General features: G+C 31.1%; 2 non-coding genes and 1 pseudogene across 2 annotated transcripts; all 3 read right to left on the bottom strand.

Moving 5' to 3' along the window:
- Positions 1 to 3,029: 3,029 nt before the first annotated feature.
- Positions 3,030 to 5,400, bottom strand: LOC120218428 (annotated as a pseudogene).
- Positions 5,401 to 10,351: 4,951 nt separating this feature from the next.
- TRNAE-CUC lies at positions 10,352 to 10,424 on the bottom strand. The gene has a single exon. It is a non-coding gene; the product is annotated as a tRNA-Glu (tRNA).
- A 2,480-nt stretch (positions 10,425 to 12,904) lies between these two features.
- On the bottom strand, positions 12,905 to 13,007 carry LOC120218662. The gene has a single exon (XR_005525256.1). It is a non-coding gene; the product is annotated as a small nucleolar RNA Z161/Z228 (small nucleolar RNA).
- Positions 13,008 to 13,855: the final 848 nt, after the last annotated feature.

Here is a 13,855-nt window from a genome sequence, read left to right as displayed (position 1 = left end):
TCACTCATGTTTTGGTTACTGAACTTAAAAAATTAAATTTGATCATTGAAATTTCAAATTGTTCCATTTTTAGTTACTTTAACCACATTATGACAAGATATGTATTTTTTTTAAAAATTAATAAATGACCCCAAAAATTTTCTATTTTTTGTAAAAAAAAATAATTTAGTTTTGAATTTCCTTTGATTTTATGATGGTAGAGCATCTTCTTCCAAATTTCAACTAAAGAAGTGGAGAGAAGATGAACTATATATCCTAATTCCATATTGACTGGTCGATGGAGATTGTAGATCATAGTGGATTGATATTTCATAAGTTTGGGGTTAGATTTTATGAGTTTTAAAGAGATTTTAAGAAAATTCGAATTGATAGAGTGGTAAGAGATGATGATGCAAATTCTTTGATGTTTAGTGATCGAAGAAAACATTGAAGAATAATGGTTTTGGCGCCAATGTGAGACGAGTTTGAAACTATAAACATGTCATGTCACCTTGCTATATTCGATTTAATACTTAAATAATCAAAATATGAGTAATTTAAAAGTTTAATTATTAAATTATTTTTTTCAAAATCTCATAACTAAGACATGAGTAAAATAAATTTGAGTGATTAAAAGTGTAATTTACCTATAAAGAAAATCCAATTTTATGTGGAATCCATGCTGAGTCGACTTGTTTACAGATAAATTATTAACTATCCTATCATCACAGTTCTTCCAAGTTCAACTTTTGGGGTATCCTTTGACATGATATCTAACGTGTAAAGCTCCTATTCGTATAATTGTTATTATTGTTCATATGTATTATGCATTCTACAAACGTAGTTGCATATAAATCTTGTAAATATGTATCCATACAAATCTTTCAAATACAATTATTCAAATTCGATGCCTACAAAGAAAATAACGTTATTTTTTTAATTATTGAGATCGCTAATTGAATTTAAAAGAATAAGATCATTTAAAATGATGAATGATTTGACTATAATTTTTATATAAAGAAGATCACAACTACATATGCACCCGCTTAGGAATTGTGCCACAATCTAGTGATGCATCTTGATGTTCTATTGTAGTTTAAACAAATGTATGGGTGTTCACAACTCTATGCTATAGTTGTTTGATTTGTTTTGCATGTTAAATCAAATGTAAATAAATCTGATTTATTGATTATATAAGTTGAACCAATAGAAAGTTATCTATAACGAGCAGGAATTAGGATAATATTATGCGGTCAACTTGCTTCAAAAAGGACATGAATCTAAAAGGTATTTAAACAAAAAATGGAGATCAAGACTTAATTCAACTAATCTCAACACTATAGGGACCTAAAAACCAAATAATTAATAAATAAATAAAGTTAGGGGACGATGCTTAATTGATTAGTCTCAAAATTAATAGAAAACTAAAAATAATTAAAACAAGAAAATGAGACTAAAGCTTAATTTAACTAATTTTAAACTAATAGGAACCTTAAAATAATTATTCCACTAATATATATATGTATTGTCCAGCGTTAGTAGTATATATTATTGGATTTAAATTGAAATAACATTAATTTCGTTTATAGATTAATAGAACGCATATTTTGTCGTTTTAGCATCTTAGACAATGGCATGATACAATTAAAGGGATGATTTTTATCTCTAGAGATTTTAAATTCGAATATCAAAGGCTGTAAGGGCGTTGGAGCTTTATTGTCAAATAGTTAAGAATTTTTAGCATATATATTACATTCTAAGCATCCTAGATTATTAAAAAAACATCTCAAACAATGATTTAATATAACAGATAATTACTAAAATAACAACAAAATGTAACATTAGATGTAACTTAAAAAAATATATAATTGGATTACCAAAAATAAAAACATGAGAATGTGTGAGTGAAGAAATAAGTCATTTACTCTAATAATAATAATAATAATAATAATAATAATAATAATAATAATAATAATAATAATAATAATAATAATAATAATAATAATAATAATAATAATAGCAACTGGTGGATATTATCGAAAATTATGGCCACAATATGATCGGTTATGCTATCACTATCCATAGTGACAGGAACTTTGCCTATATAAGAGGTGGTTAAAGCTGCCCACTACCTAAAGATGCATGCTAGCTAAACGGGAGCTTAATTAATTAAAAGCTTTAGTTAACCGAGTATTTTATATTTTAATATGGTAAATAAATTAGTATATATTTTAAACTTCTCAAATTTATCAAATTAATTATTATGTATTACATTTTAACACCAAAATATAATAATTAGATCATACAATATTAAATATTGGAATGACAACGGATTAGGTCGGGTCAAATTTTTAGTCTACTTAACTTTGATTTGAAAATTGAAGTCCTCCATTCATATCTGATTTGATTTGAGTTTAAGAGGGATCGATCTGACCTGAAATTTGACCCGATTTTTAAATCAAAATTCACACCCAACCCAATTTGACTTATATATATACAAAATTATTTTTATTAAATAAAATAATGATCTAATTGAAAAATATACATGAAATGGCGTTTTTGTAATTATCCTTAAATATATAAGAGATAATTATAATATTATGTTTAGTCGGATCAATTTTTTTCATCCTAAACTCGATTCTAACCGCCCCAACTATTTTTAAAAACCTAAATTATTCTGAATTCGATTTTTTTTAGAAAAAATTGATGAGACCGGATCGAATCGAATCAAAATTTTTCGGATCCAAATAAAAATACCATCCCTAGTCAAGCCAAAAAAAAATGGGAGATTATAAAAATGATGAATATATTGATAGGTTCGTGAAAACAAACTATCAAAATGAATACCATCCCTCATAATATAAAAAAGTAATCCTAAAAAGTAGAAAAATATTCCTTAAACCTAACATTTTGCATGTCACGTCCGAACAAAAGGGCGAGTGAATTGTTAAATAGAGGAAATTGTTCAATTCAATATACAGGTGAGCTTTCTGTGTCATGACTGGATTTCCATGTCACCACTAGACCCAGCATGCAAGTCTGATAGGGTTTTGCCTATACAAATTAGAAGAGTTGCCATGACCACAAAATTGCAACTGTCATGCCGATGGTTCCCGCAATCGGGTGTGATGCCCCAATTTCGTCGAAGAAGCCTTCGTACACCATTGTGCGGTTGCTAAGAGGTGATGATGGCGTCGTCGTTGTTGTTCCCGTGTAGCCTCCTTGAGTTGCCGTTGTTTCCGTGTCTCCTCCTTGAGTTGCCGTTGTTTCCGTGTCTCCTCCTTGAGTTGTCGGTTCTTGCGGTGATTTCTGGCTGCAATTTACATACCACCAAAACTAACCGTTAAAATAATACTATTAGTAAGTTGCACTTATTTGTTATTGTTTTTAAACTTAAATTAGACGATTGTACAGTAGAACTTACCTTATTAGTGGGACAGACTAGATATTAACTCCACTGTTCAGACTAGAGATTGATGCACCAAAATTCAGCTGATCTTCAAGTGACGTGCTTTAATCACCCATCGTTAAAAAATTAACGATAAATATGTCTAACTATTTAAAGATAAATTACATATTTAATCATCCATTTATTTTTTCAGTTTTGTTTGATCATCTAACTATTATTTTAAAAATGTGTCTAACGTTATATTTTGATTTTGTTTTAATCACCCATCGTTAAAAAATTAACAGTAGTATTTATGTATCACTATAAATAATATCACATAATCATTGAAAAATAAAAAAAATATCATATCAATAATTTTATTTATATTTTTAATGATGGATATTCAATCTAGAACATTAGGTAAGATTTAAAGAAAAATAAATAATTAAGTGACTTAAATGAAATTACAAAAATAGATACTTGACTATATATGTAGTTTACTCGTTGGTTTAAGATAAGACATTTTCTTTGAGCTTTGACACTACCCTCAACGGTCAGATGTGCTGATTATTCTTTCTCCCCGAGCCACGTGAAAAGTGCTGCTGAACTGACAAGACCGTTCACGCCCACGTTTTTATTAATTAAAATGGTAAAATACACAAATAATATATAATGTCACCTTTTGAGTCATTTGAGTATTAGAAGTTATAAAATGATTTATTGATTATATAATATTTTTTTGTTGAGTTCTTAGACTATTAAAAGATATAAAATAGTAATCCGACTATTTATGTATTCTAAATTCAATCTCTTCCGTAAAAAATTACAATCACTTGAAGTAGACATTAACTTGCTAACTAAAATATGATAAAATCGCATCTTAATGATGTCTAGTGGTATTATTGTTACTTTTAAATATTTGCTCGACAACATAATTTTCAATCATTTGCTCAATAACATAATATAAACAGAGATTTGATCTATATAATATAATTTAAACAGTTTTAGGGTTAGATTTTAGTATATATCAATCAACATATTAACGTGTAACTGAGACGACTGTCAAACCTTTAACGGTACATGACGAGTTTGGAGTATATAAATAGTTGGGTGACCATTTTAAATTTTAATAGACGAGGAACTCATCAAAACAACATCCTATAATTGAGGGACCATTTTATAACTTTTAATAATCGATGTACTCAACAAAGTAGTATCATATAGCTAGGCACCATTTGTGTACTTTACCCTAATTAAAACTAGATTAATCTACTGTTCTAATATTAGCAGTGTCAATAAACGAGATTTACCTGGTGTTGGGCGAACAGAAAGTAACGGTGTAATCGGCATTGGCACATGTGAAGGTGCTGGTTTTATCATCATACGCATAGCTGTAGGCGCGTGGGCAAGCCGTCTTAAACACTTTTGAGTAGGAAGAAGGAAGGCTTGCAAGTATCGGGTGTGGCATACGCCCCGCTGCAACAGTACTGAGGCTGACGGAAGGCCTCGCAAGCACTCCTGCATGCGAGGCCACCCCTTCCGTCGCTGGTGCTCGTCACCCTGAGCTCTGAAGGACACGAACCATTGAGATCCACAACGCAGCCGGTGCTGCTACAATTTTGACCTTTGCCACCCTCAGGAACCACCAGCATAGGGCTGTTGTAACCGTCCACCAAACTGACGTCGAAAAAATCAAACCCACAGGCACCATCTAGAGTAAACTCAGCCAAAGTGGCAGGCGGCGCAGCCCCGTTCCCGGAACATTCGAGCTTCCCGGAACCACAGTCACCGGTCAGACATGAAAACTTTCCGGTGGAGTCTTGTGAGCAATGGGTTCTACCCCAAAAGCGACCACCCCATGATGGCGGTGCGGTAATGGTCTTGGTTTCGCGTCTTCGGAGCGTGAAACCTGTTGTAGGAAGCGCAGGAACACCGGCGTTTGAGAGAATTCCAGGCCATACAACGTAATTGCAATTGTTTACTATGGTAAAGGTTGTTGCTTGAGTACCTGAGATGAACAATTGTTTGACATTAATGTTATTTTTTAATAATATTTATGTAAATTAATTTGAATATAATTACTTACATACAATTATTACATGAACCAAATTATGTTACCGTTAATTAAATAATTGTTAACCCTAGAAGCTTCAGATTATTTCAAGGGTATTTAAATTTTCATTATCAAATGATTCTAAATATTTAAAACATATGTTATCTTACAATCACCCTATATTAATAAGAAAATTATATATAATTATTTGATTTAAAAGTTTAACTCAGTTCAAGTGTTATGTTAAAATGTTTGATAGATATTTCATTAAAAGTAAACTTATTTTTATTCATTAAAATATATGATTCAATTTTGAAAAATTTTAGGTCAACGCCGTACACCAAAAAACATTGCTAAAGCAACGTACGAAAACATATTACTAAATAAAAAAAATTAGCTAACCCTATTCCCATATATAATGGGGTAAGGGGGAGGTAGGGTAGTAAGTTGCCCCCAACGTCAGGTTTAGAGTAGTTTCCGTAGAAGACCTCTAATTATGAATTGTCAACCATGAGACTCGATCTCACGATCACAAGATTAAGAGTTTTGCGCTCTACCAACTTACTTATAAAACCACTTACTTATAAGAGTTTAAACTGAAGGCTAAACTATATATGTATAACCACTTATCTATTGCTCCTTTTTAGTTTGACCCTCAATTGTTTTTTATTCATTGGATTGCTTTTTATGGGTGACGGTTGAACTAATCTTAGGTTAATTTGATATTTTTTTTAAATAAGAAAAGATAACATAAGAAGCTAAGGTAGAGCTCCATCGTTCTGCATCAAAAACACAGCGGGCATCCCTAAAAAATGCAGCACTAATATCGTTTGGAAAGTTTGTAAGTAAAAAGAGCAAGTATAAGCCATTCGCGTCCACCATGCTATTATTCTCACAATGAGCAAACGAAAACTATAAAGTTCAATTTTTAGCAAGTAAATGCAAAATGTGTGGTACCAACCCTCAATTCCCAGCCAAAATCAATCACAGACAGTTAATATAAAATAGTATTTTACTAATTGAATATTTTTAATATTAAAATATAGAAATGGAGTATTATTCTAAAAAATAATTTTTAAAATATTGGATAGTACAATTATCGGTAAAATGTCCAATAATAATAAAATCGGTTGAAAAAATAACAAAATCGGTATAAATAATAATGTTTCCGATAACTTTTTAACTATTTTATTATTTAAATAATAACAAAATTGATAACATTTTTTTTAATCGTATATTAAAGTTACCGCACGTGATCATTTCCTATAAACAGCCGACATTTTAATACTTAAGAAATATATATTTTCCACAATAAAGAAAAAATGTCACTTCCTAATCACAGATGATAAAAAGTAAACTGACATTTTTTTTGTTTTAACACGATTATTAAAGAATTAAAAAAATATTTATATTTATTTTATAATCTATGTTCAAGGTTTATAATTGTTCTTTCTGATAATGCCATCTTTAAAGTTTAATTCTATGTTTTGATTAGGATTGTAAATAAAATGAGACAGATCGCGAGCTATTCGAGTTAGATCAGGTCAAAGTTCGATCAATTTTTGGATCAAATAGACTTGACTCGAATTTTTAATTAACCAAAACGAACTACTTAATACATGACTCGAAAAACTCGCGAGAAAATCAAGAAAATAATATATTAATTTTTTTTTAACTTTTTAAATTAAATTCTTATTAATGTTAACATTTATATGTTATTTTTTTTAAATACAATGTAAGTCTTTCATGTGCTTAAGATTTAAGTTTGAGCTCGAGTTTAAGCTTCAATTGAGCTAAATCCAAGAATATTTCAAGTTTAAGTTTTTTCGAGCTCAAGTAGAGCTCCAATTTTTTTTATTTCGAGTTGAAAATGAAAATTTTAAGCTCGTGAGTTTTTAAATCGAGTTGAGTTTCTATTTTTATTTTAAATTCGAGTCGAACTTAACAATTTTAAACTGATGAATTTTCAAGTTGAATCGAGCTTACCACTAGTGGAACCCGACTTGACTTCGTCTCTAGTCTTGACCTTAAAAGATATAATATATTTTATCAGCACATCTAACACCGTGACACGTATTAATAATGGAAAACTATATTTCCATCCAAATTATGTATCTTACCTTTTTAAGATTTAATGAACTATTCATCTCCTAAACTTTTTATTCCAAATCTGTAGCCTCCAAATGTTTAATTTCTTATTATAATATTAAGTAAAAATATATTTTTATGTTAATATTAATAACGGAGAATTGAGTTTTTTTTATACAATTTATATTCTCTATTAAAAAACAGCAATTGGGATTGAAGAGCAAGCTCCCCACTTGGAATGGGACTTAAATTTCAAGTGAAATACAACCTAATAATATTTGCCCAAATTGATCGAACGACTCTTGTTTAATAAAACTAAAAATGAAGAAACCCATTATCAGGTTGAGCTTGAGGTGGCCGAGTTGGTGTAAGGCTTCAGATTAAGGTTCTGGTTCGAAAGGGTGTTGATGCAAATCGTCTCTAAACCTTAAACCTTAAACTCTAAATCTTATATCTTTTCGCTAATTATTCATGTGGTTCTTGAATATGCATTTTATTGGGATTTTCTCTACAAAGTTATTAATGATTGATTATTATTTAATTGGGTCTTAATTTAAAAATAAGAATTTAAATTATACCATAAAAAAAGAATTTAGTCTCTATTTTTTTAAGTATTTATTATTTTCGACGTTACACTTTTAAGTGCCTACACAGTAACGACCTTAAAAAAATGTTAAGTAACACGTTTCATATTTATATTTTGGCTTAATACAAAATAAATGCTCAAACTATACTCTAAGTTAACTTTAAGTGCATAAAAAATTCGTTAAAAATATGTGTTTAAGAGTAATGGCTGTTAAAAAACCATTAAGTTTATATTTTTTTATTAAAAAACTTATTAATATTATTAATTAAAAAATGTTTTTTTCTTTCTAAAATTACAAAAATATCTACAACCCTAAAATCTCTCATTTTAACTCGATTACTAGTTGTCGTCATCCATCACCGATAGCTTTCGTCATCGTCAAACTATCACTCACCTGTCATCGGACCTCTATTATCGACCATTTATTTTGTTGTCCTCTCAACCCCCTTAAATCCATAAATCCAAACTTAAATTCCTAAACCTAATACCTAAATCTATAACTCTAATCCTAAATTTATCATTCTATCCTTAAGTTAACTTTAAGGATTTATGGAGACGGTGGAAGGGTTTTTGAAAACAATTGGGGAGGGGGTAAATTTTTGCGCAGGCGGGTGGGTAGAACTTTTTCCTAAATTTTAAAATAATATTTTAACTTTTTTAAAAATGACATGCGTCCCTTAACCTTTTTTTAGCATCTATTATTGTGTAGGCACCTAAAAGTGTAACGGAGAAAACATGAGACACCTAAAAGTGTAAAAGAGAAAACGTTAGACATTTATTTTTAACGAAAAATTACTTAGATACCTAAAATTAACTTAGAGTATAATTTGGGTACTTATTCTTACATTAAGCCTTTAAATGGTAATGGAATAAAACGGGTTACCCCATTTTGGTAGGTAATATTTCTGGAATATGAACTAGAAAACTTCGAGTTTGGTTGTATAATGTATTTTGAGGTAATAGATAACACAATTTTTCTGGTAGTGGCTTATCGATCATGTTATATTATAGTTCCTACTCAGGCATTGGAACTAGGCTTTTTTTTTTTTTTTTTGTGATTAATAACTGGTCAAAGTTATAGATTGGAAGAAAAGAAAATGTTTTTAAGGGCTATGTTTACTAGGTCTTTTTGAAGCAAAACACACTCTTTCATATATAAATTCACATGATTCTTTGAGAATGTAGAAGCAACAAAAGCTGTAAAAATTACTCTTCACAACTCAGGAACCTTATCTATGCCTACAGCGTATACGTTTATATATAAATTCATATTACAACTTCTTCATGATACACCAGACCATTATAAGACCTGTAAAAACAATTGCAGCAAACAATGGCACAAAAGAAAGAGGAATTGTTCACATTCTGTGTGTGTTTTCTTTTTCCATGTCAGAATGAAATATCCAACATCATGCTCAAGCTCTCCATCATGGCATTTTCCATGAATCCACAATAGTTGAAACTGCTGAGCCTCGGCTCTCGAATGAGCAAGACGAGAGTGGAAGGATCGAGATGTTCTCATGGTTGCAGAGCTAAACCATGTATCCGTCCAGATCATGGAAGAACACTTGATCAACCCTATTCCCTTCATCTTCAACCACCTACGTCACGTACATGTCTTCGAGCCTCCTCTTCAAGAGCCCTACGTCCCTACACAATTGCACCACGAACAGTTTCAACATAAACATTTTTGTAATCAATGATACAAAGTAGAGTTGCAGGATGGGTTTTCTGAATTATCCTTGGGGATTGATCAGTTGTGGTTCGACGATCGTGTCGAAATCATCGATCAGTGGATTGTCAATCAAGTGAATACCAATGCCATAGATATAAAACTGGCATGAGATCATAGAGGATGATGAGTCGTTTAATGTTGGGGAACTCAAATTCAAGTAACTATCAGGAAGTTCCCTTGCAAGGTCTCTATACAATGGATAACTTGCATTTAATGCTATACTACCACCTTTGGCTTTGTCACAAACTGTAGTCCAGCTACCATTAATAGAAAGAATATTTTCATGATCTACAACTTTAAAACAACTTTTGCTGTTTTAGTGTAAGACATAATTGTTTGGTATCTTGATGTATATGGAAGCAAAGTTGTATTCTTGACAAGGCAAATATAAGCCAAAAAAGGACAAGGATAATACAAGGACAAAATTCAAGTTTTCAACTGATACAGGGAAGCCATAAAGGCAATCTGTGGCTTTTCATGTTAGTGTTTACCAAAATGGAGAAGTAAATAAAAATTAGTGTATTCCGTTGCCGGGACTTGAACCCGGGTCTCTCGGGTGAGAGCCGAGTATCCTAACCAACTAGACTACAACGGATTGTTGACCTATTTGTATAGTTATAAATAGTATTCAATATATTTATTTGTCAGTTTCCGGCGAGCTTCCCCATTCGTTGCATCACTTCCCTAATCTATGCTTACAGCATATATATATATATATATATAAATAAATCCCGATTACATCTTCATGAACCAAGACACACAAGACTGTAACTAGCGTACTTTCGAAAAGAGAAAATTAATTTTAATGAACAATCTAAATTAAGGCTAAGAAATCCCACATTTGAATTCTTTCATTATTTATTTCACCATTTTCTTTATCACTGTCATTTTGTCATTCACACTGTTTCTAAAACCACTTTTTATTTACTTTTGCAGTTAAGCCAAATGATATAAACAAGGAGATGACTTACTAAACCTCTCAAGTCCATGTCGATCGATCTTATTTCTCTATACTAAAATTTAATTTTATTAGATATTAGGAACTTTCACTTGACGGATTCGACACCTTGTAATACTAAAGTACGAGTGTAAGCATTTTTGCTCTCACCTCTGTGATGTTATTATCCCATTCGTCAAGGAACTCTATGCTCATACAATGATTGATGTACAAACCTTTTTCTTCATGCGAGGAAACCTAATCCCTTTAACTGCTGCAACAATCATCGCTAAATACAGGCTGTTGGAGGTTGTTGATGAGAACTTTGAATTCGTCAATTTTATTCCCGGTGAGAAGTTCAATGGGATTTTGAAGGACTTGACTGTTAAGGGTACTAGTCCTAGCTGGGACATCTCTAAGCAGGAAGCTACATAGTGGAGAGTAAGTTCTTGAAACCGGGTGTTAATGCACTTGTGAACTCTTATTTTTGGAATGAAAACTAAATACATATTCTTGCTAATAATATATAGATGGCTTGAAATTATTTTGGATGCGTCAAGAGGTTGTTGAGAAGAAGAAATATACTTGAGCATGATTATTGAAATGCATAAGCAGGATTTTGAGTCATTGTATTGCTCTAGCAGTAGGATTGCATTATTGCATTTGCATTTGCATTGTATGTTAAGATCATTTAGTTGCAGTGCTTGAAGAACAAACAATGGGTTCAGTTTGGGGGTGTGATAAAGCTCTTAAAGAGATCATTCACATCTTATTCTTAGGTTGTACGTTCTTAAGCATAATTTATGTTACTTTTGCATTATAGGTTAGGTTTTTAGTAAGTGTGCTTAATTGCTTGAACAGGCTAATTTTGTGCATATATTGGTTGAGCTGTGATAACAGGATAAGCTGAAAGGTCGAAGCATCCGTAAGAGATTAGTGTTGAAGAAAGGAAAGAAATAAGGAGAAAGAGCAATGTTGCGACAGAAGAAATCAAAGCCAGCCAAAATACGTATAGTCCATGTCAACAAGGTGGTAATAACAAATTCGTCATATTGAGTAGGACGAGATGAGATCCTGTGTGCAAAAAGGGAGGACCAATCATTGGATTCTTGAGCTTCAGGCCACCTCTGCAGGAGAAGGGAGAGCTGTGAAGGCTACACGAGGGCAGATCGATTATGTGTATTCCTTCATCGAGGCTGATTGGAGATACCAAGACTGCTCTTTTTCTTTCTTTTAAACTCTCACAAATTCTTGATTTTATGTTGTTTAATTGAGGATGATATGTTATCATACATTTTTTGTTGCAATTGATGAGGATGTTTGGATATTATTGCAATTATGAATTAAATTTTAAGCTTGTGATTATGTTTCATTCCATTTGTGCCTAAATCAATATTCAGACATGGAGATCTGGTGAGTGATGCTTAAGCACTCGGGAGGATAGCTTTTGTATGATACTCCCTAGAAAGACATTATTCTTAGCACAATACTAATGGATGTTACTTCATGCCTTCAGTTCTAAGCCTATAGGGACATAACTCCTTAGGAACTAACTACAATGCTACTGCGTGTAATGCAAAAAAAAATTACTTACTACAAAAATTCATAGTAGTATAAACAAAAATAAGATTCTACATTATCAATAGATTATCGATAAATATGTGGTGAATAGAAAGTAATATCTCCTAAACTCTCAATGGGTCAAATTTAGATGATGTTCGTACTCTGCACTGCTTCAGCCTATAACCAGAATATAATTTGTTGTTTCACAAATTTTCAAGAAACATGGTCAGCTACATACCCAAAAGATGTGATACACATAAACATATTCATAAATATAATCAATATAACAAAATTGTTTAAATCTTGTAAAAAAAAGAAAGAAAAAAATTCAACTAAAAATAGAGGTCGATGTTTACCGAAACTTGAAATTAAAATTTGAACAAAGCACTCAGAATGAAAAGGACTTTATAAATTTAGAATTTCAAAGATCTACCGATCTCAATCTCTATATTACTCAAAAAATTCATCATCGTGCCCAATAATAATAAATAAATAAAGCATGTAAAAATGACAAAACAGCGAAATCTCTAGGTTTTAGAGGGGAGAATAAAAAAAGTAAGTGAAATGAATAAAAAAATCATCAGAGAACATTGGATGAATGCATCAGACAGACACCGCACTTAGAGGTATCTCAGACGACCGTCGTGAGAAAATTTATCCAATCTCATCATCTGATTTTCATTTCACTTTCCACTATTATTCTAACCAATAAAATATCAAAACCGCATAGGAAAAGAAGATAAGCTAATAGAGAAACAATAAAATAGCATAAATCATTTGTTCGGAAATCGTAGCAGCCGTGAATACCTTCGGCTTGTTTTGGAGGGCTATTTAATGAGCGAATTAGGGTTCTCAATGTTTATTAACTGACGATTCTACCCCTTTATGGTCTGGGTCGGCATCTTTTTATATCATTTTTAAATAAATTAATTAAAAATATTTTTATATTCAAACATGAGGCTATAAATACGAATACAAATCTCGCCTCTAATTATTTATTTAATGAATATTAATAAATACTTTTTAAAATAATATTTTTTATTCATTCTGAAAAATATAATATAATATAATACAAATATTTTTAATATGATGCACTACTAATATATGAATATATTATAGATTTTGTGTTTGATGATATCTGAGATCCTCAATCAGAAGCTATCAATATATAATATACGATAGATTATATAAATGATCATTAATATTTGAATAAATTTCTCTTTTATTCACTAATATTTAAAAAGAAAAGATTTAATATTAACATTATCGATTTATAAAATATCGATCTCTCACCTTTAAAGGTCGTGACTGAAATAATAAAATATTGATGTGATATATTAGACCAGCCATGTTGAATGACTGTTTGACTCCCGTTAAGGCCGCTTCTTTAACGAAACATCTTAGTGTATCCAGACAAGAACAACCCAAAGAATCAAAATGTTTCAAGAAGAAAGCCGGCAAGAAAGGGTCCGATTCTGCCGATGTTGTTGAGGAGGTGAAGGATGACGGAGAAGACGAAGAGAAGC

This window comes from Hibiscus syriacus, unplaced genomic scaffold (assembly GCF_006381635.1).
Source record: "Hibiscus syriacus cultivar Baekdansim isolate YM2019G1 unplaced genomic scaffold, ASM638163v2 tig00110198_pilon, whole genome shotgun sequence".
Taxonomy (NCBI): Eukaryota; Viridiplantae; Streptophyta; class Magnoliopsida; order Malvales; family Malvaceae; genus Hibiscus; species Hibiscus syriacus.
Note: the sequence above shows the minus strand (reverse complement) of the source record. Positions and strands in the feature narration are given on the sequence as shown.